At 37.0% G+C, this 25,943-nt stretch overlaps 1 protein-coding gene across 15 annotated transcripts in view; it reads left to right on the forward strand.

The window, feature by feature from the left end:
• SUGCT (succinyl-CoA:glutarate-CoA transferase) overlaps window positions 1–25,943 on the forward strand; it is a 723,305-nt gene that overhangs the window by 204,483 nt on the left and 492,879 nt on the right. The gene's annotated exons all lie outside the window — the stretch shown is intronic.

Raw genomic sequence — 25,943 nt, forward strand, 5'->3', positions numbered from 1 at the left:
TGACCTGGGCCAAAGTTTGAGAAGCACTGAGTGAGAAGAAATTACAGGAAAGAATGTGGGGGGATCATAACATTTAAATGTCAATCCCAAGAGGAACATAATACAGTAGGCCGCCAAGGAATTCAAGGAAAGAAAACTCTTTAGAACATCAGGTGTAGCTGCATCACATGTTTTTGATTCAGATAATTATGAAGTTCAACCATGCCCGGTGCAGGGGCTATCACCTGTAATCCCAGCACTTTGGGAGGCCGAGGCAGGCGAATGGCCTGAGGTCAGGAGTTTCAGACCAGCCTAATCAACATGGCAAAACCCTGTCTCTACTAAAAATACAAAAATTAGTTAGGTGTGGTGGTGCATGCCTGTAGTCGTAGCTACTTGGGAGGCTGAGGAAGGAGAATCACTTAAACCCAGGAGGTGGAAGTTGCAGTGAGCCGAGATGGTGCCACTGCACTCCAGCCTGGGTGACAGAGCGAGACTCTGTCTCAAAAAAAAGATATAAGCAGTTCAGCCAACCACTCAATATCTCAGCACCATCAACCACATCAATCCTCCAAAGATGTATGAAGAAAAAGTTACTTCTGTGATTAAAACTTCTGCTGTAAGTCTGCATTCTAGAGAAGGAAGCTTGGGTGAGTAAATAGGTATACATAGTTATCGTTCTCTTTTACAATACTATTTAGCTGTAAGTATTAATAATAATTATACTGAACATAGAAGGAATGTTGAAAGTGGAAATGTAAGTTTGGAAACAAAAATATAATTTAAAAAATTGAGATATAATGATATGATTCATATATTATAAAATTAGTTCTTTGAAATGTACAACTCAGTGGTTTTTTGTATATTCACAAGTTTGTACAGCTATTGCTACTATCTAATTCTGGAAAAAAATGTAGTCTTGATCTATATGGTATGATTAGAATGTGGCTTTTAGCCATTATATTTGTAAAGTGCAATTTTGTCTCTTAGTATACGAAATAGATCTAATTTTAAAAATCACAAGGGAAAATGCAAACAAAAAAAATCCCTCAATACCAAAACCCCAAGTGATGACAACCCATTTTTAAAATGGCTGGCACTGAGATAGTCACCAAATGTATGCGAATTTACTGAACAACACCCTGTCCTTGTCAAAAAACACTTCATCTTTCTTTGGTAGAAAAAGAAATGTTATTTTACCTCTGTAAAAGGAAAACCAGCACCACTTGCCATAAATAGTAGGGAAGAACAAAAAGAAATATAATAGAAATTAATGCAATATTTAACTAAGGCAAACACAATTGTCTTCACTTCTCAAATCTCTCCTCTTATTTCCTCTTCTTTCCATCTCTGCTGCCCCACTGTGGTCTGTTATCTCTCTTTTAGAATAGACTCTCAATCTCTCTCTGCTTCCACTCTTGCCTCCCAAGCGTCATGTCACCCAACTGATTCAAGGATAAAGACCCAGTTCCTAACATGGCTTTCCTGGCCCTTGCCATCTGTCCTCACATTCTCTCCATCCCTGCTTCCCACCATTCTCCTCCTCCTTCATGGCACTCTAGGCAGACCACCTGCTTTCATTTCCTAGATGAGTCACTTCCCATCTACTCTCTAAGCCTTTGCTCCTGCCACTTTTCCATCTCCCTAGAGCATTTCCAGCACCCCTTCACCTAGGAAACACCTACTTATCCTCCAGATTTTATCTCTATTGTCGTCTTCCTTGACCTTATGCTTCCTGCTTTTCCCTCCTAAGTCAGATCTCACATTATAACATTTTAATCTACACTTATGGGTTTTTTTTTGTGATTGTTTATTGTTCACTATTAACATCTGAAGTTCTTCTCTTACATGGAGGCTGATATGATCACTGCATAGATTTAGAATCTTTTATCTGCAGTTGCCTCAAGCTCAGATTTCAAGTACAGAGTATCTTCACTGAACGTATACCTAGATCTGAAACTAGTTTTGAGTCTAAGTTACCACTACTCTGAACTAGGCATGAAACCTCATGAAATGAAAGGAAGTCCATTTTCCTATAATGTACTGATTTTCAAATTTGGCTGATTTTCAGAATCATCTGGAGGCCTTTCAACATGCAAATTCCTGGGCTTTAGGCTTATTCAATTATAACTTTTGGCCGGGCATGGTGGTTCATGCCTGTAATTCCAGCACTTTGGGAGGCCGAGGTGGGTGGATCACCTGAGGTCAGGAGTTTGAGACCAGCCTGGCCAACATGGCAAAACCCTGTCTCTACTAAAAATACAAAAATTAGCCAGGCTAATTTTTTATGATGGTGGGTGCCTGTTACCCCAGCTGCTCAGGAGGCTGAGGCAGAAGAATTGCTTGAATCTGGGAAGTGGAGGTTGCAGTGAGCTAAGATCATGCCACTGCACTTCAGCCTGGGTGACAGAGTGAGACTCTGTCTTAAAAAAAAAAAAGAAAAATTATAACTTTTGAGTGGGGATTGAGTGTATTCTTAGTTAGTTTCCCAGATGGTTCACATGTAGTGAGATTAGTACTGGATGGCAGAGAGGCATTTGGGAACTAATACTTCAACAAATTTGGCAAAATGCTTGTTGTGACTGTCTTTCCTCTGCTTTGGAGGTGGAGTGGAAGATGGCAATGAACTAGACTATTATTATAGATTTCTCTGGCTTTTGTGGGAAGAAGAGGGCTTCTAAATTGAGTTTTTCTTAAAGAAACTGACTTCTAGTTATGTCCACCATTTTTTCTATCATTGTTTCCTTTCCACACATCAAATATCCTATTCTGCTTCTGACTGCCCACACCCATGATTCTAGGAGCTTGATGTATGTGCTTAAAACATAAACATTTGTGTCTGGCTCCTTATGGAAGATTATAATCGGCTGTTGCAAGAAGGAAGGAAGTTGAGTAAAACAATGATTCTCCCCTAGCTCTGGTCCCTAAGAAGGAGGATGCAGGCATAAATCCTCATTACATCATTTAAGAGGCACATAAAGGTTGAATCCAATCTGGGTTAGGATAAATATCAGAGATTCCAGTTGACATGGGCAGGAAATGGCAGCAGAATTATTGGATGGAAGCCACAGGGAATGAAGTAGGCCTGTGGATTAGGAGCCCAAGGGAAGTTAATTCAGTTGCAATAGATCCAAGGCTTCTACTGATTGTATGAGTATTTATGTTGGGAGTGGTGATAGGTCATGGAAAGGAGAAAAGAAACTGGTGACATCTAGCAGCATTTCAAGGCTCTGGCAGGATTAGTGAGGTATATGACCAGGCTGTAGTGCTGGTGGGAAATGGGAGTATGATACTGGATAGGAGACTTCTAGTTTGAAGGCTCATGGTTCATGCAATCCATGGTATTAAAGCTACTTTGTATTAGAGAAAAACGAGACACTCTGGATACATTGGATCCTTGGTTTAGGGCAGTATGTAAATATCCAAGTCTACCCACTAGCGGGAATGTGCATTTCGATCTACTGCCAGGGTCAGTTCTCACTGGCAATCCATAGCTGAAGCATAACTTTCTACTAAACTTGTCTCATTACATCTGCATCCCCTTTCCTTTCTGCTTAATTAGTAAAGAATGCTGAGAAAAGGTAGGCAAAAAAGAAGGAAGAGAACAAAAATAGGTTTTGCAAAAGCCAGGGAGGGATCCATTTTGAGGGAGAATGAGTCTTCAGGGGACATCTGTGGGGTCCTGCTGTCTAGCTGCTCCTCTTAACTCATGTATTGTCTTAACTCTGCTGAACTTGGAAGATCAGGAATGATTTTCCCCAAAGGGCATAATTGCTGATCCCCCCCATATGAAGTTGGTTGCTTTGTATGTAACTGAGGCATGAAGTTACATTTGTATGTAACTTTGTATGTAACTGAGGTGATAGCAGGAAAAAAACATAACTAGAGATCTTTACTTGCAGAGGTTATTTTCACAATGCTTAGGATGGGTGTGGAGGGCAAAGGAGAGAGAGAGAGAAGAGAGAGATGGAGACAGAGACATTAAATGTTAAATGTGGTATCTCTTGGTTTTAAGATTTGGGAGGATTTCCTTTTTTTTCAGGATTTTCTGAATATTTCTATAATTGTTGTATATTACTTCTTAGGAAAAAGTATTTTTATAAAGCACTTTAACTGCTATTTGCATTTGTGGGAAAGTATGAGTGCTATGTGGTTTAAACTAATAACAGCTGGCTTAGTGTTCATTTATTGAGCACCTATGGTGTCTTAAGCTCTTCATCCTTGTTAACTCTCAGTACTGTTGTGCAGGATATATAGTTGGAGGAACTAATGCTTAGAGTTATTACATGACCTGGCCAGACTCAGGTAACAAATGGCCCAGAGCTAGAGAGTCCCAATTCCAAAGACCATGAGTGTTTCTTTCATGCTAAATGCTTTTACTCATTTGAACATTCAGGAAAAAATGCCAGAAAGATTCCATTTTGACCAATTCTCATCTGTTTCTTACCCAATTTTCTCTCACTTTCTCACATTTTCTTAGTTACCTTAAAAGAGTTTTTGCCATATAAATGTTCAGATTGGTTGCTTTCAATGACTACAAATGTTAAATAGAGCACAGGATGAGCCAAGAACGATAACTAAAAAAAAGCAAAAAGCTTTGCATTTGTGTTTTGTTTGTTTGTTTGATTTGTTATTTTTATTTTTCCTATAGCTGGTTAACACATGGTAACTAGTGGTATCAGATGAGGGAGGAGTTGAAAAGATTGACTATGCAATAGAAAATTAGTTACTAACCATCAGGAATGCAGCTGTGGAGTCCAATTAAGGCAAGACACACTTTTTTTGTGCACTTCAAGTTTCTAAAAGTATTTTTAAATAACAGAGAAAACAAATTCATTACATTGTGGTTTTTCTACTGCTGCTAACTGAGCAGATTTGGGGCTGGTAAAAATATTATACCTTGTTTAAAAACATTACAAAGTAAATTTAGCATTTTTAGAAGGTATTTTCTCTCATTAAAGACTTTTGTTGTTGTTTCCTTTTTGTCTTAATTGCCACTGTTCAATCAGAATTAACATCTGTATTGTTCTGATCTTTGAAAAGATTACAGAGAAACTTTCACTTCATTTCCTGACTTATAGGAAGAAGAGAATCTTCTGATTTTCTCCTAATTTAAAAATCATGTTCATAGGAAATTTTCCTAATCCTTTTAAGTAAACAAAAAGTATAATTATTGCTTTAGATGTATGTATACACATCTCGAACACACATAATCACACGTATGTTTGTATAAAAATAGTCTAGGTTGAGGAGGACAGTGTGTTTTTTTTTAAAAAAAATCAGGATTATGAAACACATACTCCAAATGAGAGCCAGGTTGTCTGTGTGTTTTTGACATGGTTTTACTAGTTTGAGTTTTTTTTTTTAAGGTTTGTTTTTGGATTATATTTTTTTGACGCTCTTCCTGTTTTTTTCCAAGTCCAGTAATGGAATAAGAGTTGAAGAGCTGAAAGATTCACATGGAGATGAACTTTGTGACATCATCTGTCAGGTGTCTGTGTCTTTATTAGTCATCTGGAACTCTGAAGTATGATTGAGGCCATTACAAAATGTACTGCAGATCTTAGACCCTACATCTTTAATTAATTAATGTTAGCAAAGCACTTTGCAGTTGACGAATGAAGCTAGCTGTAAAATTGTACTGAATGGTTTGCTCTCTTTTATTTTTCTGTTTTATTAATCTGATTTTTAAAGATTGTGCTGTGGATACTCCTAAGCACATTTTTCTTTTGAGCTGTTTATGTTATTTACATAAAGTTTGCAGAGAAATATCTTCTGTAGTTTTTGCTTCTGATTTCACTGGGAAATATATATGGATTTATTTCTCAACTGAAAAACACCATCCCAATGTTGTGTTAATTATTAATAGGATTAATCTTTTATGTCAGTGGAAAAATGTCTAAAATTATGCAGGCAAATAAATCACACATTTACAGAAACGTTGAAAAGAGAAACTTAAAGATCACAGAGAATGTTCTCTAAGAGAATGGAATATTCCAGGATAATGCTTTCTAACAAGCAAAGGTAATTTTTATCTAAAACAAATATAACTGAGGAGCAGGTCATATTTGAACTGAAAAGATTCAATGCAAGTAACCACACATTTTGTGCTCTAATAATTTATAATTCAAATCCATATTGATTTGTCATAAAAATAAATTATAAGATAAATACATACAGACAGAGGATTATTAGGTTGCAAGAGCCAACTCCAAGAATCAAGATTTGTGCTATATGTAAAAATCATATGGCTTAATTGTGTATCATAGTAGTAATTATTACTAAACAATTTTGGGGAATTCATAGGTGAAAATTGCTGCTAGTGAAGTCAGAAGAAGTAACACTATCTAGTACAAATTCCTAGAATATGTGATTTAAAGTTCAAGTTAGAAAGTTAAATTTTTCTTCTCCTTTTACTTTGAAAAGTTAAGTGATACTAGAAATAATGCCTATTTAATTATCTGGGTTTTCCACTTAGCTATAAGAATTAATATACAGAATTTAAAATCTATAGATTCTAGAATATATAGAATCTATAATTAATATATAGGCTTTAGATCAGTGAAAAGCATCCTAAAACTTTATAAGTTTTATTTTGAACAGCATTATAAGATGTAGAAAAGTGAATTCCAAATTAATAGTGCCCTCATAATTTGAGGATGCTCATTTTGACATGTGAGTATTTTCAGTATGAGAGTATATACTCCTGAAGAAGGAATATAGTTCACAGAAGTCCCCAAATTCAAATGAGGGCAATGCTAAGTATCTGGGGACTTCATTCTGTTCCCAAATGCAGATTTCTGATTGTCATTGATATTACTGAAAGTCACATGCAAGTTTATTTTGGTAAGAAACAACAAGATAAACAGGTGACTTATGTGTGTGATTGACTCATTATGTTTGTGCCAAATTTATTTTGGACTGTGTTTTTAGGAAATTTGACAAGATCACTGTTTTAATAAAAATGAGTCAATAACAGGAGTGATAGAAATCTGTAAGAATGTTTCAAATGTTTTATAGTAGAAAAATGCAAGTTGAATTCATCATCACAAAGAGGTACATAATGCCTATATTAGTTTTCTTTGTCACTAATTTACTTTGGCATCAATTACTAGAACTCCTATCATATCTGGTTAAGTAGAAGAATATTCTGCTTAATTTTTGTTGTTGTTGTTGTTTTGTTTGGCTGTGAAGCAAGACTTGAAGTTCTCAGTGAATCTACTGAGGTAACATGGCACCTTCCTTACAGATGCACAATACTAACTATATGAATCCATGAGGCAAAATATTAACAACATGTTTCAGGAACTTTTCTGGGCACAGGCATATATATATAGGGTTGAAGAAGGAGGAATATTAATGTAGCCTTGAGCAAGTGCTATTTCTGGGATGGAGATTTTAAAAATCCACAATTACAGTTTGAGTTAATATTTGTATGTTGCTTTTTACACATGCTTTCTGTTTTGATCTTCAAAATGATCCTGTGAGGTAGGTGGTGTCATCTTTTTATAGATGAGGAAGCTGAGGTTCAGAGGTTCAGAAATATTAATTCCCTTCAGTCATAAGTAAATCAGTGGATTTAACCCGAGCCTTCAAGCTCCACTTTCCATGTTTCCCCTTTCCATCAAGTAGAGGCACAGGCAAGATATTAATCCAAATTAAGAGTATCAACACAAATTCTCTGGGAGGAATGGTTCTTGCAAGACAGAGGAAAGGTAAAATCTAGACATATGGAACTAGGGATGTCTCAAATCGAAAGGTTCATGGACTAAATTCATCCTGCCTGTGAGTTAGGTATAACCAGCTCTGTATTTTTCAAAGGGTGTAAATTTGAGTGTCTTAGGTATAAGACACTTTTTCTTGTTTTCTCAATTTCTAATGGTCTTCATGGTTTCTTATAGGAAATCCATAGTCATTTGAGCTGTAGTTCCCATATAGGTGAGTATTCTTTGGTATTCACTCACATTTTTAATCTTCTGTTCCACCACTCTTCTGTTCTCAGCTGACTCACTTATGTCATCTTGTATTCTGATGTTGCATGAACATGTAATCCTGGGCTGACTGAATCACACAAACAAGAACATGGTTAGACACATGTGGGTGTAAGAGCAGAGAGCAATTTTGTCTGGCCTGAGCCTAGGTTTTCATGAAGGGAACTCTGATAGAAGGTTGTTAGGGGTCAGATTATGGATGCTATATGGCCTTCTTTGTCCCCCAACTCCACTACCTCTTCCAAGAACTCTGTGTTAGTTGGGTGGGCCAAAATAAAAGTGAGTAGGAATGAAGATTGTCATGTGTGGGCTCAGTCTTCAGAAGGACATCCTGAAACTTTGAACATAAGTGATATAAGTCCAATTCTGTGGGAAACCATTAGTACAGACAGCGTCACAAAGCTATGTGTTCTGAGCTGGGAGAAGGAATCATGGTGCAGTGGCAGATAAGTAAGGAAATGTCCTGAATATTGCTGTGAACACTGGCTGACATTAGTAGTACACTTCTGAGGGTCAATGGGAGAATGGTGTTTTACCAATAACAAAATTTTAAGGGCTAGGCAAGCTTAGAAAGGTACAATTAAGTTTCTTTGTGTATGTAGAAGATTATTTTGTGAGACATCTAATTAAGGCATGTCCCTTTGGAAACTTGTCTGAGTGGGAGGACTTGTCTGGGTCCAGTGGACCTTTGAGTCTTTGGAGGATTTGGAGGAGAAATAAGGCTATAAAAATGATCATATCAAGATTTGGAAATTGTGGGTTTCTGTCCTACTCCCCATCTCATGGTCTTGGCACTTGCTTTATTTCCTTCATGGAATGTTCTTCCCCAACTGTCAGTGGAGCTGATTCTTATCCTTTAGACTCTTTACCTATTAGCACAACTATCCCTCCTTTGAGAGGTTGTCTCAGACAACCCTATCTAAAAGGAAGTTCCTTCTACCTTTGCTCTGTTCTTTAGCTCTGTATTAATTTACACCACAGCATTTCTCAATTTATAATTGTTTTGTCTTAAATAGACAAATTATAGACATATAAATAGACATATAAATTCTGTTTACAGTAACATACCCTCATAATATTATGCCTCATAGTACCCTCAGAGAATGTACATTCCATAGGGCAGGGAGTTTGAATTCAGAGTCTAGTTCCATGCCAGAATGGATGCTCTATGTTTGTGAATGAATGGATGAATGGTTAGAATATAGCTGGGAAGAAAAATACCATGGGTATTCATGATGAGAAAGTGTACCACAGATTCTCATGTCAGATAGAGGATGTAGCATATGCTTTTCTAATGTGTGTTATAACAGAAATTCAATATGTAATAGCAATGGGGGACCTTATATGTATAGATACCTCATGAAAATTTCATAATGCTAAATTAGAACATTGATTAATTCTTTTAAAAAGTTATAGGATTATTATGTTCTGGATGTAAAAGTTTAAATGACAGAAAAAGCTACAAAGGAAACTTAAAATATGTCCTTTTTTTTCAATTCCTTTCACTAATCACTATTAATACATTCTTCCATGTCTTTTTGCAGATTTTATGTATATATATATATATATATATATACAATTAATATATTTATCTTTCTGTAGCTAGTTACCTACTTATTATATAAACCATTATGATCACAACATTAATATAGTTTTGCTATTCGCAATTTTCACTAATATATCTTTTTTTAAAACTTTTTGAGACGGAATCTTGCTTAGGCTGGAGTGCAGTGGCACGTGATCTCTGCTCACTGCAACCTCTGCCTCCCAGGTTCAAGTGATTTTCCTGCCTCAGCCTCTTGGGTAGCTGAGACTGGAGGTGCATGCCACTATGACTGGCTATTTTTTGTATTTTTAGTAGAGATGGGGTTTCACCATGTTGGCCAGACTGATCTCTAACTCCTGACCTCAGGTGATCTATCCTCCTGGGCCTCCAAAAGTGCTGGGATTACAGGTGTGAGCCACTGCACCTGGCCTATCTAATATATCTTGAATGTCTTCTTGTGTCAACACATAAAGATATAATCACTCTTTTTTTTTAACAGTTGCATACTCTATTGGAGTTTCCTTCTGTTATCATTTTCATTCTGTATGAAAAGTTCCATTCTTTTAGAACAAGTCTGCTGCTACAAATTCCTTAGTTTTCATTCATCTGAAAATGTCATTATTATATTTGTATTTATGAAAAGTATTTTCACTGGATATAGAACTCTGGTTTATAGTGTTTTTTTTCTCCCCAGCATGTTAAAAATGTTGTGTCAATTTCTAATGGTCTTCATGGTTTTTTATAGGAAACTCATAGTCATTTGAGCTATAGTTTCCTTTATAGGTGATTATTCTTTGGTATTCACTCACATTTTTTAATCTGTGTTTATGTCTTTTATCAAATTTTGGAAGAAATTTTCAGCCATTCTTCTTTTTTTTTTTGAGACTGAGTCTCAGTCTGTTGCTCAGGCTGGAGTGCAATGGCACAATCTTGGCTCACTGCAACCTCTGCCTCCTGGGTTCAAGTGATTCTTGCACCTCAGCCTCCTAGTAGCTGGGATTACAGGCCTCCATACCCAGCTAATTTTTGTATTTTTAGTAGAGATGGGGTTTCACCATGCTGGCCAGGCTGGTCTTGAACTCCTGACTTCAGGTGATTCATCTGCCTCAGCCTCCCAAAGTAGTGGAATTGCAGGCATGAGCTACCACGCCCAGTCTTCAGCCATTATTTCTTACAACATTTTTTCATTAGTGATCCTTTTCCTTTTCATTCTGAAACTCTTGACAATACAAATGTTAGACCTTTTGTTACTGTCCAACATGTTCCTGTTAATTTTTTCCTCAGTTTTTTCCCTCTTTTGTTCAGGTGGATAATTTCTATTGATCTATATTCAAATTCACTGATGCCTCTGTCATCTCTATTCTGCATCTCTATTGAGTCCATCAGTGAATTATTTTGGTTATTACATTTTTCATCCCTAAAATTTCTATTTTATTCTTTTCTATACATTTAAAATATGTTTTTCTACCTTCTATTTCAATATTGTTTCAGGAGTGTTTATTATTATTTAAGTATTTTTATAATAGCTGCTTTTTAGACTGTCAGATAATTTCTGACTTGTTTTATTTCATACTTGGTGTATGTTGACCATCTTCCTATATGAGCTGATGTTTTCATAGCTCTTCAGGTACTGAGTAATCTGGATTATATCCTTGATATCTTGAATATAACGTTATGAGACTTTTATCTTATTTATATCTAATGGAGAAATGTTGATATTTAGGGTCAGCCTTTAAGTTCACACTGCCTTCTGTTGGCTTTGGTTCTAATGTCAATTCAATTTCAGAGTCTCGGCCATGCTACTCAAATATGTCCTGCATGTGTATCATTCAGGGTTCAAACTGGGACCTGGGGTGAGGTCCCTGTTAGCTCAGTTTTCAAAATCTTTGATATACTAATGAATGTCAGATCCACACAGTTGTAGATAGAGGGTGAGGCCAAGAATTCATAAGCAATTTTATGGAGGCACTCTGCAGACTTCTTTCCTCTCACTTACCTTCCCAGTTCTTTCTGGTTCCTGGGCTCTCTTTATGATCTTCAGGCCAGAAACTTCTCACTTCTCCAGTTATACTGTCTCTGGGGTCAAGTGTGGGAAGACCCAAGAAATAGACAGGGTCCCCTTCTGTATTGTTTTGGCTTCTACTTTCATGCTGCCGTTTGCTTTCACTCCCACCCTCTTCTCTGTGCTTTGGAAGATTGTCTCGTGACTAGGGTATGAACCGCTCCACCCACCCAAATACCCCCAAAAAAGAAGAGAAAGGAAACCTATGGGATTTTTTCTTACTCTCTGAGCTTTTAGGATTTCTCTTTTCTGTGCCCTGAGTCTGAAGTAGAGGTTAATTCCTGGATCTCTCTCTGTCTGCACCACAGCACTTTTAGGTTTTAGGCTGTATTGAGTTCAGGCCAGATGGTATTAAAGGAAAACACAATTGCAGACTCATAGCCAGTTTTGTGATATCTTACACTCTAGTGTTCTTTGCAGATCCACCTCCTTCTATTTACTTTTCAGAGTCAAATAGCTGTACCATGCATAGCATTCACAGGGAGAGAACATTGGCTTGTGTTTATTTCATCTGAACTGGAGCTGCAACTCCATCCTGTTCTTCACTGATAATATCTATTAACTATATACTTTTTACTCTCAATTTATTTCTTAATCCTTCTTTACTCCCTTATAATTTTGTTTAGCTTTCTTATCATTCTATCTCTGATCTTGTTGTAAAGGTTTTGCATTCTCTTTACTTTGTTAAAGAGAGTACAGGAAAATTTCTTATGATACGTCTTCTCCCATAATGGATTCTTTATCTTTCTTTACCCACCATGTTCTTTTCTAGCTTGCTTTTTTTAAGCAGTATTTTCATATCAGTGCCGTATAATTTAAAAAATGTTACATAACTTTAACATGAGATATTAGATATCAGCTGTCTATTTTCTCAAATATCGTGTGAATTAATTCCCATCAATCTCTTTTTTTTTCACTTTACATGGGCCCTGATAGTCTTCTGTTTCCTGTTGGCTGAGTAGAGATGGGAGAAAATGACAGGATAGAAAGGGTAATAACTTTGGAGATGTGAATTGGCACAGTTGGTGAATTTAGTCTCTGCTATTGTATTTTTTCCTTTTTGCTAAAATCCCTGGATATCTATGGAACCTACGATTCCTATCTATGGAATTCCTGAGGTATTTAATAGGATAATTTCTTGAGGGGACCTTCACGATTTTTTATTCCCCTGCCCCTTTATTTTGTATAGAGAAAATCAGCTCTACGTTTTTGTTTCCTAACATCCCCTACTTTCTCCAACAGCTGTTTCTAGACCTTTTCATCTCAGGGGAGAATAGATATTTCCTAAACATAGAACTTTTGTTAAGTAGATATTTTCTTGTGTATCAGTTTAATTCCTTGTTTGTTTCATAGTGGTTGCTCTTGGGATTATACTTAATATTTTAACTTACAACAATCTAATTCAAGTTAATATCAACTTTCTCTTAATAGTATACAAAAACTTTGTTTCTCCAACTTGATTTTCACTCCCTTTGTGCTGTGGTTATCATAAAAATTATATCTGTATAAGTGAGCGTCCATTCATGCAGTCTTATGATCATTGCTTTATGCAGTTATTTTTAAAATCAGATTGGAGAATAAAAGACTTACAAACAGAAATATATTTCAATTGTCTCTTATATTTACCTGTGTATTTATCTTACAAGTGTTCTTTATTTCCTTATGTGGATTTGAGTTACTATATAGTGTCCTTTCATTTCAGTCTTAGCGATTCTGTTTAGTGTTTCTTGTAGGGCAGGTTTGCTTGCAGTTAATTATTTTATAATTTTAATTTGTCCTTTATTTATGAAGAACAGTTTGTTAATGTAGAATTCTTGGTAAATGTTTTAGTTTGTGTTTTCCATTTCAGCACTTCAGATATAAGATATTTGTTATATATTCCACTGTCTTCTGGATTCCATGGTTTCTAATCAGAAAGCATGGTTAGTCTTACTGGTGGTCTGTTATATATAATGAATGGCTTCTCTCCTGCTGCTTTCAGGATTCTCTCTTTGTCTTTTGGTTGTTTGGTTTAAATGTTTGTGTAGGTTTTGATTATTTGTCTAAGTGTGGATCCACCTTGGAGTTAATTGAGCTTCTTTGATGTGTAGGATTTTTGTTTTTTGCAACAAAGATGAGACATTTGACTGTTTCCTTAAATATTCTTTCTGCCCCCACTTCTCACCCCCGTCTTCCTCTTTTCCTCCTTCTCTCTTCTCCTCTTTTTTTGGGACTCCTGTTGTGTACATGTTGGTACTCATAATTATGTTCCACAGTTCTCTGAGGATCTGTCAGTTTTTCTTCATTCTTTTTTCTTTCTACTATTCAGACTCGATAATTCCAGTTGACTTACCTTAAAAGTTACTGATTCTTCTGGCACTGCAAATCTGCTATTGAGTCTCTCTGGTGATTTTAATATTTCTGTTATTGTACTTTTCAACTACAGATATTCTGTTTGGTGAGACATCTTTCTCATACTTTTTTTTTTTTTTTTTTTTTGAGATGGAGTCTTGCTCTGCCACCTAAGCTGGAGTGCAGTGGCACTGTCTCAGCCCACTGCACCCCCTGCCTTCCAGGTTCTTCAAGCAAACCTCCCACCTTAGCCTCCCAGGTAGCTGAGACTACAGGCATGTACCACCATGCCCAGCTAATTTTTGTATTTTTAGTAGAGATGGGGTTTTGCCACATTTGCTAGGCTGTTCTGGAACTCCTGATCTCAGGTGATCTGCCTGTCTTGGCCTCCCAAAGTGCTGGGATTACACGCATGAACCACCACACCTGGCCTTTCTCATACTTTTCTTTAGTTCTTTATACATGCTTTCCTTTAATTTTCTGAACATATTTTACATGGCTGTTTGAAACTCTGTGTATTGGGCTGAAAGGTGGCCCCTAAGATTTGTCTATGTCCTTATCATTGGAGTCTGGCTTATATAAAAAAGGTGTGACTATTATCAGATATGGTAAAGATGTGATTGAGTTAAGGATTTTGAGAGGTGGAGGTTGTCCTGGGTTATCTGGGTGGGCCCTGAATGTAATTACCTACATCCTTATCAGAGAGAAGTAGAGGAGGTCTTGAGACACACAGAAAAGGAGAAGGCATTGTGCAGAAAGATTAGAGTGATGAAACCGCAAAGCAAGGAATGCTGGCAGCTACCAGAAGGTAGAATGAGCAAGGACTGAACCTGTCCTATAGCTTTTAGAGGGATTACAGGCATGAACCACCACGCCTGGCCTTTCTCACACTTTTCTTTAGTTCTTTAGACATGCTTTTCTTTAATTCTCCGTGCTGCCCACACCTTGAGTTTAAACTTCTGCTTCCAAAACTAAGAGAGAATAAATTCCTATTGTTTTAAGCCACCTCCTTAGTTGGTGATAATTTGTTATGGCAACCTTAGGAAACTAATGCAGTCTAGTCTAGTCTTTGTCTAGTAAGTCCAACATCTGGCCTTCCTCAGGGACAATTTCTATTGACTGCTTACTTACTTTTTCGAGGCTCATAAGTTTTTAATATTCTTGCATATTCTATATTTTCGTTGTTGCTGAATAGTGAATACTTAAAATAAAATTAATGACAACTCTGGAAACCATCTGCTGGCTCTTCTCCAGGATTTGTTGTTGTTGTTTTCCTAGTCAGTTTTCTGAACTAAATCTGTAAAGTTTATATTCTTTGTTGTGTGTGACCACTGAATGTCTGCTCAGTTAGTGTAGTAGTCAGCTAATGTGTTGACAGAGATTTCCTGTCTCCACATATTTGCTGAAGGGCTTGGTCTTTGCTGAGGCTTGCCTTCTGCGTTCAGCCAGACCATTGACAATTCTGCCTTAGTCTTTACCTCTTTATTGTACAGAGTCTCAAGGTTAGTAAGACATTAAAATGTAGAGCCTTCTCAGGTTATTTCTGGGCTGTGCACAGTCCTGGGCATTCAAACGTTTCATGTGTTTATAGGTCTCATAGGTTACCAGAAATATGATGGGAGATTCTCAAAGCTCCTTATGGATGTTTGTTCCCCAGATCTCCCTTGATACGTTTTTTTGCTTAGTTTATTGTTTACCTCAGCTATTATCCACTGGCTCAGACAGCTGAGGTATTAGACAATTGGCAAATGCCCACAAGGAGATGGTTGTTAATGGTGGGTGAGCCCTGAGTCAGGTCTAATAAAGGAAAGCTTTGAAAATGAGGTCTTTTCCATAGGCCACATAATGATAATTCTGTGCTGATGGTGATTTGAAGGAGTTCCAACCAGTTCAGCGTCTTCTAGCAGCTGCTATGATTGCAGCTTAGCTAGTGGGAGATGGGAATAGGACAAGTTAAAATGCCATAAACTCAACTGTTTTTTCCATGATTTAGCTGTTTTTTTTTTCAAACACATGCTCCCTAGATTGCTGCAAGCCATTACTCAATTTCCATAGTTCCGAAAAAGTTGTTATTGACTATTTTTGCCAACCTCTTCAAATGTTTTTGTGGAGGAGAGGATTTTAGGAGGTCTTTACTCTGCCATTCGTGCTGACGTCACTCAGGCATATGGCTTTTGAACTCTGTGCAGCCTGCCTCCTCTGAGTTGCTGTTTACCGTATTTACGGCTTATTCTGCTTTGAAGCAGCATTCTTTGCCTTTTCTTTTGGGTTTCATCTCATCCCCTAGATTCTCCTTCCATCCGAATTGGGTGATTTCACTAAGAATTATCAGAATTTTCTGGATTCGGTTTCTTCCATCTCTATAATGCTTATTGATGGTCATGAGAGGAACTGAAAGCTGATGTCAGAAATTTTTACTCTCTTGACTCTGGTTGGCATTTGTCAAAATTTGTGATATACTTTGCTATCTTTCTTAATTTGATTGCTGCCTGTATAGTTTCCTTTCTGTATTTATTTTGTTAGGTTTTGGGAGTCACAGCTTGCATAATTATGTATTTTCTGTTTACTGTATTTTTTTGAAATCATACAGGATTATTGACTGTGAAATCAAATGAAAACTTTGTTTTAAAAAATGAAATGTGTAGCTTTTTCTTTCCGGCTGTAATTAGTAAGGCTAGTTTCTGTCTGTGACCATACCTAGTTTGTAATACTAGAATAATACCATCTTTTGTCAGATTATGAATATATATTCTCAATAGGTGGAGGGCAGTAGAATGTGTTGAGAAGAATGAAAGAATCTATTTTGTTTCATCTCTTTAGATTCCTGAGGAGTGATTTGATTCTTTAAGACTCAATTTGATTCTCAGAGTAGTATTATGGTAAAGATAAGTATTACCCTGAACATATCTGGCTATATAATATATAAGTAATAGCAAAATTATTATTAGTAGTAACAGCAGTAGTGATGGTAGTAGGAATAATAAATTTTTAATAATAAGAGAATTATATTTTAGCTCACTTTCACAGGAATATTATAAAACACTGGTATTATTTAGATTTTCTTTGCTCACATCTCACAGTACTTTGTTCTTTTGTTCACATGGGTAAAGTGTTATCAAAATTTTTATAATTTTATGTTCTTTAAAACTCCAATCTTAAAACTGTCTTCAGAGCATTACTGTTTTTGTTTGTTTGTTTGTTTTTTTAATAACAAAAAAAGTTCCCATCTGTTGACTCATGGCCCCAAAAAAAAACTATAAAATTCAGGAACTTCCAAATTATAGTGAAAAGATTTTTTCCTTATGTCAGGAGACAACCTAGATTCAATCACGTTGTGGTAGTGTGGACGTAATGAAACTTACTACATTACTAAGGAATATGTTGGCAGTTCATATCGTACAATTCCTAACTCCTTCTTATCTCTCCCATTGTACCAGAATCCTGGGCATCGAAAAAATTACAAACACGCACACATACAAACCCCATGAAACCGAATAACTATATGCCATTTGGAAAAATGTTAGTTTGGGATACATGAGAAAATGATTAGTATTTTTTATGTTAATCATTTTATGTTTATATTTATTTCATATATGTTTTTTCTGCTGAACAATTATTTCAGATGGAATTGATAAATTTCTCTTCATCTAGTATACCATGTCAGTGCTGATGACACAAATATGGAGTAAATGTAATTCCTACCATCAAGGGATGTGTGTGTGTGTGTGTGTGTGTGTGTGTGTGTGTGTAAAACTCTAGGAATTTCTTGAGTGTCATGTATGGATTTTACTAAACAGAGCTATTTTCATTTTTCAAAAATCACCTATAATATTTAAAAATATAGTCATTGCTCTTTAGTACATTTATTTTCATATGTCCCTGTGTAGCTTCTTTTAAGAGTTTTATGGGCATGTGGCTTTTCTGATAGTCTGAATAAGTTTTTCAACATCTTGCATAATCTAGTGACTGTCACAATTATGTTGTCAGGAATAGAATTTTATTGCTTGTAGGTTTACTTTTCACAAATTTATACATGTGACTAAAAAAGGGAAAAGCTTTTTTAAATTGGAAGTGAGCTTAGCTCATCTTATGTAGTCCCTTGAGAGCACATGAGTCTCAGGATTTGGCACTTCCACTTCACTTTATTGGATAGGAAGAGGTCATGGGTCACTAGTCTCAGTCAATATCTCCTTTTTATGAAAGGAAATACTCCCCAAGTTCACAGAAAGGAGGATGTGAGAGAAGATTGAAGTCTTTGGCTTTGTGGTCTAAGCTCTTACCTTTAACTCATAATTATAGTGCTAACTATAATGTCTTATGTTTAGGAAGGAGTTGGAGGTGAATAAAATGGAACAGCTTATTAAAGCAAATGTATTTGTGTTAAATAGCAAGGAACTGACCTACAACAAAAGAGAAAACTTAATTTGTATTGCATACTTATAAATAAGACTATTTGAGATAATACTTGTTGAATATATACATTTCAATGAAATGACAATTTAGATGCTTTGAAAACTTTGTTAGCTTTTTGAAGTTTTGAGATGATGTACTCATGTTCATTATCTTTGGAAAGTATTTAGTGCTAAAACATGATAGTATTACTTGGAGAACTAATAAATATGTGTCTGCTTTGTAAGATTTCCTATTTTAAGACAGATTACGTTCATTCATTTTATTGAATGTACAAGGAGAAACTTAGATAGACATTAATTAAATTGTCAGAAATAAATAGAAATTGTAAGTATGACACACCCTGCAAAGTGGAGATTTTTGGTGCTATAAGAGCATTACATAGAGGGATTTGATGTAGTCATGGCCCTCTGGGAAAGTTCTCTATGGAGGTGATGAAGAGTTGAGCTCTGAAGAAAGACTAAGAGTTACTGAGCAAGGGATATGGGGACTTGTGTTTCCTCTGTTTGAAATTATACACATATTTTATGCTGTACACTACATCTATGTATTAGTAATGGCCTGAGAGCTTTGCTCTAATTCATGTTTCTTTTCAGATGAAGAAACTAGAATCCATGGATTTTAAGTAACTTGCCGAGGTTTCATAGCTAGCCTGTGATAAAAATGGAAGTAGGACTATGTTTTATGATTCATGCCATTTCTATTAGGATGGGTTCAAGATATAAGAACATCAGTTACAAAAATGCACTTAACTCTTTATTCAGTCATTTATTTATTCATCTTAAATTACAAAATACCTAGTATATAGAAAGGATTGTGCTACTTGGCATGAGAGATGAGGTGGTAAATGATGTGTGGCATTTGCTTCCAGGGAACTTCTCATCTACTGGAAAATATAAAGCATAATCAGAATTTAGACAGTAAAATGATAGATGTCAACAGAAATATATAGATAAAATGTCGGAATTCTGATGAGGAAGAGATTATGTCCACTGGATCTAGGTTTGGGGTGGGTTCCTGGAGGATATGACAACTGAGCTGGGCTTAAGCATGAAAATGAGAGGCATTTGGTACAGAGTGGACTGCATAATCAAAGCAAGGAGTCTATCAGGGCATCAGCAGGTAGTTCTCTTAGATGGCACTAAAATGTGTGAAGGGAGAGATAGTGGGAAATAGATTTGAAATATATATTGAGGCCTGATTGTGGATAAATACTATAGATAAGGGGTAGCCCTTAATTTTCTGATAAAAAGGAGAACAGACTAATGGCAGTTCTTGTTCAATGGTGAGTGCATTGGGTAGAAGATAAAGAAAGTTTGAATGTGTAGCTGCTCTGTGGGGTGCTGGGGATACAAAGATGAATATGTGTAATTTAGGGAGTGAGTATGATGCTCAAAACATGACAAGAGCCAGGTGTGAGAATCATGCCAGTGTGTCATAAAGTGAAGCTATTTGTTCTCCTGTGAAGAGTTTTGAAAGGCTTCATAGATATGTGGGCTTTTAGTTGCTGTTAATCTCTATATGTTTTGTCTCTTAGATCACAGTTGCCCTCTATGGTTTGTTATCATCCAGTAGTTGACAAGGAGGTCTTACTGCTAGGTGCCAACATATGCCCTGGCTCCCTTAGTCAATAATTTTTTTTAAGACAGAGTCTTGCTCTGTTGCCTAGGCTAGAGTACAGTGGCACAATCTTGGCTCACTGCAATGTCCATTTCCCGTTGGATTCTCCTGCCTTAGCCTTCCAAGAAGCTGGGATTATGGGTACCTGCTACCACGCCTGGCTAATTTTTAAATATTTTTAGTACAGATGGGGTTTCAGTATGTTGGCCAGGCTGGTTTTGAACTCCTGACCTCAAGTGATCCACCTGCCTTGGCCTCCCAAAGTGCTAAGATTACAGGCATAAGCCACTGTGCCCAGCCCCCTCAGTCATTCATTCAACAAAGGTGTATTGAGAGCCTACTATATGTCAGGCACTGTGCTAGGTTCTAAGTCTTGTGGTAAACAAAAATATGCTCTCTTCTTGTCCTCAAGGGCTTTGTAGTCTAGGGGGCAAGACACACTGAACAAGTAATTAAAATAAAAATGTGATTAGTATTAAAGATAGAATAGTATGGAAGATAAAAGGCAGGGCAGTTGTAAATGATCACAACATTCTAGGAAATTAAAAATAGTCTTCTTAGTTCATATTTTAATTTTGCACTGTCAGAATCCATAATGGCCACTAGGAAAGATCCTTATTCTAAAATTAATGGAATCATACCATGTGAGGGGCGAAGAGAAAAGGAGGCTTCATGGGTTAGGATCATGGGGTTTTGAGTTCATGGTTGAAGTCAGGGACAGCTCTGGCTGAAATTCGGTCAGTACGTATTGGCTAGGTGATCTTGCCAACTGAATGTCACTACCCTAGGCTTCTTCGACTGTAAAATGGGGAAAATTGTATTTACCTATCAGGGTTGTATTGGAGTAAGATTTAAGTGAGACAAGTACTTTAAGTATAGTGCCTGGTATATAGCAAGTGTCCAATGTGTGCTATCTTCTAAAAAAGATATAATTGCTCGAAAGAGAATGGCATTTAGTGTCCTAATCTTTATGTAGGATTTTGATTCAATCTTCACTGATACCTGTACTCAGGCAAGAAATCTGAATTCCTTGTGCTGCTTCCCTCATATGCAAAGGGCCTATGTTTCTCCTTTTTTCTTTTTAGCAAAGAAATATAAAGATTACTTACATCATACAATGGTCTTTTTATTTTTAGGGGAAAGGTGATACATAGATGTGTTTTGTTCCTTTCCTCAAATCTATTTTTATACTATAGTTGAAAATGCTTCCAGTCTCTTTCTATTTTTTAAATACATGTTACTGTTTAGTTAGCTTTTAAGGTGACGTGTGGACATATCTCATAAAACCAATAATTTGTGTCACTTTATATAGCATTGCAAAAGTCCCTTCTTGCCAATTTTGTTTTGACATGTAACAATTGTTAGGGAGGATGGATGCATATCCAGATGCTTAAGCAGATTTTATTGATTATAAATAAAATAGCTTAAAAATAAAACTTTAAAAATGTAATTACTGCTGCCGTTTTTACACAGAAAGAAGTAAGAGTAAAGAAATACGTGCTGTTCTCTTGGGGACAGAAGGATGGCCTTGTTTCATCTTTGTTGTACTAGGACTCAGATGCAATCTAGAAAGCCATCTCAGAACTGTTACTGTAGAAAAGGCTGTTGCATCCCCAGAAGTGCACAGAAGATAGCACAAGAGCTTTGTATGTTTTCAGAGAGCCCCTGACACTAAGCTGTTAATCTGAAATATCTATAAAGCACATATTCTCAATAAACCTTGTTTTGCAAGAAATGTTTCTTTACACATTTCTTTTGAATCAACTAAATTTGATGCTGAGCCCTCATCCCACCATCTTGATGGGACCCTCAGTTATAATGGGGCTCCCTCACTCACAAAGCTATGGGGCTGAGGTTCTGTGATGGGACATAGAATAAGGTATTCGGATGAGACTCTTGGGCTTTTAGTTCAGATTAGTTTGCTAATTTGCTAATTGGTTGGCTAAATAGTTTCTCTCAACAGAGGTGTGCTGGAGTTTTGGTGGGACAGTTCTTGTGGTGTAGGAATGCTCTATACATTGCAGGATGCTTTTAGCATCCATGACTGATTCATTGTGACAACTGAGAAAAAGCCTTTTCCACCTTTCCAAACCTCCTTAGTTGAGTGCAATAATATACCTACTTTAATTCCCCCAGCTGATCCCTTGGACTGTGATGCGGTTGGGACAGTTGTTTCTCACCCAGGGCTGAGAAAGTAGTGGACCCAGGTGCTCTGAAGGGAGCCTCATGTGGCCACTTTGCTTCCCATGGGGATCTAACCTTTTTCCTGGAACTCTTCAAGAGGAACCTTTGGGATACATTTACTTGTAGATGTCTCAGACCAGTCCTTCCTCATGCTTGGGACAATCTCTTTCTCTTGCTGCTTGTGCCAGACCTGTCCCCACCTTCATCCCTTGGCTTCTTTTTGTCTCTGTAGTACTGAGATTTTGGAAAACAATAGTAAAGGAAATTCTCTTAGGCCACTTCAGTGTTAGCTGGGCTACCCTGTGGTGAGGAAGCGTCCAAGACCTGGCTGTCTTCTCAGAAGGTAAGCTGAGGTATCCAAAGGCAAAATAGGGAACTCCAGTTACTAACTGTGATTTCAATCTTTTGGGTTATTTGAGGGCAACAAAACTACAAAGCTCATTAATATCTTAGTAACTTACCTTGCACCCAAACATAGATATTATTCATATTTCCTTCAAAAGTGAGTGATCTTGCCCTATCTCTGTGGTCTGATTTCTTTACCTTGGGGAACCAGAGCTCTGTAACTTAGGCAGATCAGATACATGGCCCTCATGTAAGGCTGACACAAAGGCAGGGAATCTGTGGACAGGGTTCAGGGCTATACTTACTTTCTATTTGGATTTTTGAACTGAACAACAGAACACAGGAAACTATTTGAGTCACTATTTTTCTCATTTCCCTTGCGATGCTACTTTCTAGTTTAATAGGAAAGAAGTTAGATTGCTACATGCAATGGTTATCTCACGGCATTAGGGTTTATTTTTCTTGCTGAACCCTTTGGAGTCGTTAGTGCTAATTTTTGTTTTTCTGGTCCTCTTGTCCTTTGAAATAATCATAATTGTGGTATACAAAAGGTTTCTCCCCTATTAAAGGAGGATGGTAATAGTACCTACCATGTAGGTACTATCAAAGGGATTAGTCATGTCTGTAAAGTGCTTAGTACGCTGCCTGGCCCTCAGTGAGTGCTATGTGAGGGAATAATGTTAATGAGTCCAGCCACTATGCTAAGTATTTTAAATCTTGGTGCTTTCTCATTTCATGGTCCTCTAAATGTTCCTGAGATAGATACTATTATTCCCATTTCACAGATGAGGATTAGGAGGTTTAGAGAGTTTGTTACTTGCCTAAGGAAACACTACCTCTAAGCTGATGAGCTGGAATCGGATGCAAGTTAGGAAGGGGAAGTATCCTCTCCCCAAATGGGCAGAGAGGGGCCTGGGCTCACCTAATTTTTAAAGCTTCAGTTGGTGTTATGCTGAATTTGTCCCTTACATGTCTGCACACTACTTTTAATTGAAAGTAGAAAAATGAAATAGAGATCTAATAAAAATTATCACAGTGTTAAGACTGAAAAAATGAATCTTTGTCTAAATCTGTTGAGTACAGAGCCTACTACACCTGGAACATATTTCTTTGATCCTCTTCATAAACTGCTAAAAAAATATGCTGTAATTACAGGCATTTAATGAATCAAGCTCCTGGGCACTTTTGTAATAGGTTGCATTTTATTTTTCTTAGGATAATGACCAGGCTTATAATAAGAAAATTTTGCTTCCTCATCTTAACTTAATTTTAATACAAGTCATTGAAAGCAACACAGTTCAGAGCATTCTCTCTGTCTCTTTTCTTTTCTTTCTTGAGACAGGGTCTCACTCTGTCGCCCAGGCTGGAGTGCAGTGGCACAATCTCGGCTCACTGTAATGTCCAACACCTAGGTTCAAGCAATCTGGCTTGCTGCGACCTCCACCATCCAGGTTCAAGCGATTCTACTGCCTCAGCCTCCCAAGTAGCTGGGATTACATGTGCGTGTCAACATGCCAGGCTCAGTTTTGCATTTTTAGTAGAGACGGGGTTTCACCATGTTGGCCAGGCTGGTCTTGAACTCCTGACTTAAAGTAATCCATTCACCTTGGCCTCCCAAAGTGCCTGGATGACAGGCATAAGCCACTGTACCTGGGCAGAACATTTTAACATTTAAAATATTAGCAGATGCTCTTGTGAACTTAATGTTTTGTATTTTTTTTTTTCTTTCTTTTTTTTTTTAAATTGAGATAGATTCTTGCTCTATCACCAGGCTGGAGTTCAGTGGAGTGATCTTGGCTCACTTCAACCTCTGCCTCCTGGGTTCAAGAGATTCTCCTGCCTCAGGCTCCTGAGTATCTGGAACTCCAGGCACCCACACCAAGCCTGGTTAATTTTTTTTTGTATTTTTAGTAGAGACAGGGTTTCACCATTTTGGCCAGGATGGTCTCGATCTCATGACCTTGTGAGCTGCCTGCTTCAGCCTCCCAAAGTGCTGGGATTACAGACATGAGCCACCATGTTTGGCCATGTTTTATTTCATATCATCATGCTCTGAAGTAAAATAAAAGCACAATCTCCTGTTATTTTGGATTTGGATAATTCTTAATAATTTAGATATTAGGGATCTTGTTTTTTTTTTTTTTTTTTTTCTTTTCAGAAAGTCATCCATGGTTCATAGTATTCCTGTTTTACCATTTAGGAATTAAAAAAATATGTTTGAGATTTCATTTATTGTGAGAAAACCTGCTGCTCTTCTATCTTTTCATTGGCAAGTCATTGTCAAAATTTGCTTGTTATTGTTTTAATAAGTATCAAAATTACTCCTCTTCGTAAGAAAGAGGTATTTATTTGTAAGCATTAAAATGACTAACTTATATAAAATATAAGACTGTGTTACAAAGATTTCTTTGCCAAAGTAAGGCATTTAAAGAAAAGTTACAGAGGCCGGAAGGGGTGGCTCATGCCTATAATCCTAGCATTTTGGGAGGCTGAGGCTGGTGGATCACTTGAGCTCAGGAGTTTGAGACCAGCCTGGGCAATCTGGAAAAATCCTGTCTCTACAAGAATACAAAAATGAGCTGGGCATGGTGGCGCACACCTGTAGTCCCAGCTACTCAGGAAGCTGAGGTGGGAAAATCAATTGAACCCAGGAGGCAGAGGTTGCAGTGAGTCATGATCGCACCACTGTACTCCAGCCTGGGTGACCCTGTTGCAACAACAACAAAAAAGAAGAGTTACCGAACATAGACATTACTGTTTTGTATTCTAACTTCCAAGTCAGCAACGAACATTAATAACAGCTACAATTCTGATTTATTGGGTTCTTAACCTGTGTTAGTTTATATCCTAAGCACTTTATCTCTGTCAATGACAAAGCAATAAAGTGAATATTACTTCTGTTTCACATATGAGGGAACTGAGGAACTAGAGAGGTTATATGATTTTTTCCAGTTAAGAGAGTAGATAAATAGTGGCAAAGTAATTTCAATCAATTTTTCTGTGATTATGTACTACTCCTACCTGCTGCACTCTGATATGAATAATGTGCTCTGATATAGAAATGCGCAGGCTATTATGGACATAGAGAGGTGGACATGTAACCAAGCCTGGGAGTCATGAGTCTTAAAGTATATGGATTAGCTAAAGCTATAGAGGCGGGCAGAGGAAATGGATGGGAGAAGAAATGAATTCCAGGTAGAGGGTTCAGAAAGTACACATCTTATTTTTGTTACTTGTTACTATGAGTATCAAGTGAGATTTGCATGATGCCATAAAGGTGAGATCCAAATTTTTGAGAATCTGTGTTAAGAAGCTTGGGCATTATCTTGTATGATAGAGAGATACTGATAGATTTCATGCATACCAATGACATTGTAATATTTGTGTTTTAGGTAAATTATTCTTGAATGGGTTAGGAGATGGTTTTAGGAGAGACGAAACTGGAGGCAGGGAAGCTAGTTTTAATCTTCCATGT

The sequence above is a fragment of the Callithrix jacchus genome, chromosome 11 (genome assembly GCF_049354715.1).
Source record: "Callithrix jacchus isolate 240 chromosome 11, calJac240_pri, whole genome shotgun sequence".
Taxonomy (NCBI): domain Eukaryota; kingdom Metazoa; phylum Chordata; class Mammalia; order Primates; family Cebidae; genus Callithrix; species Callithrix jacchus.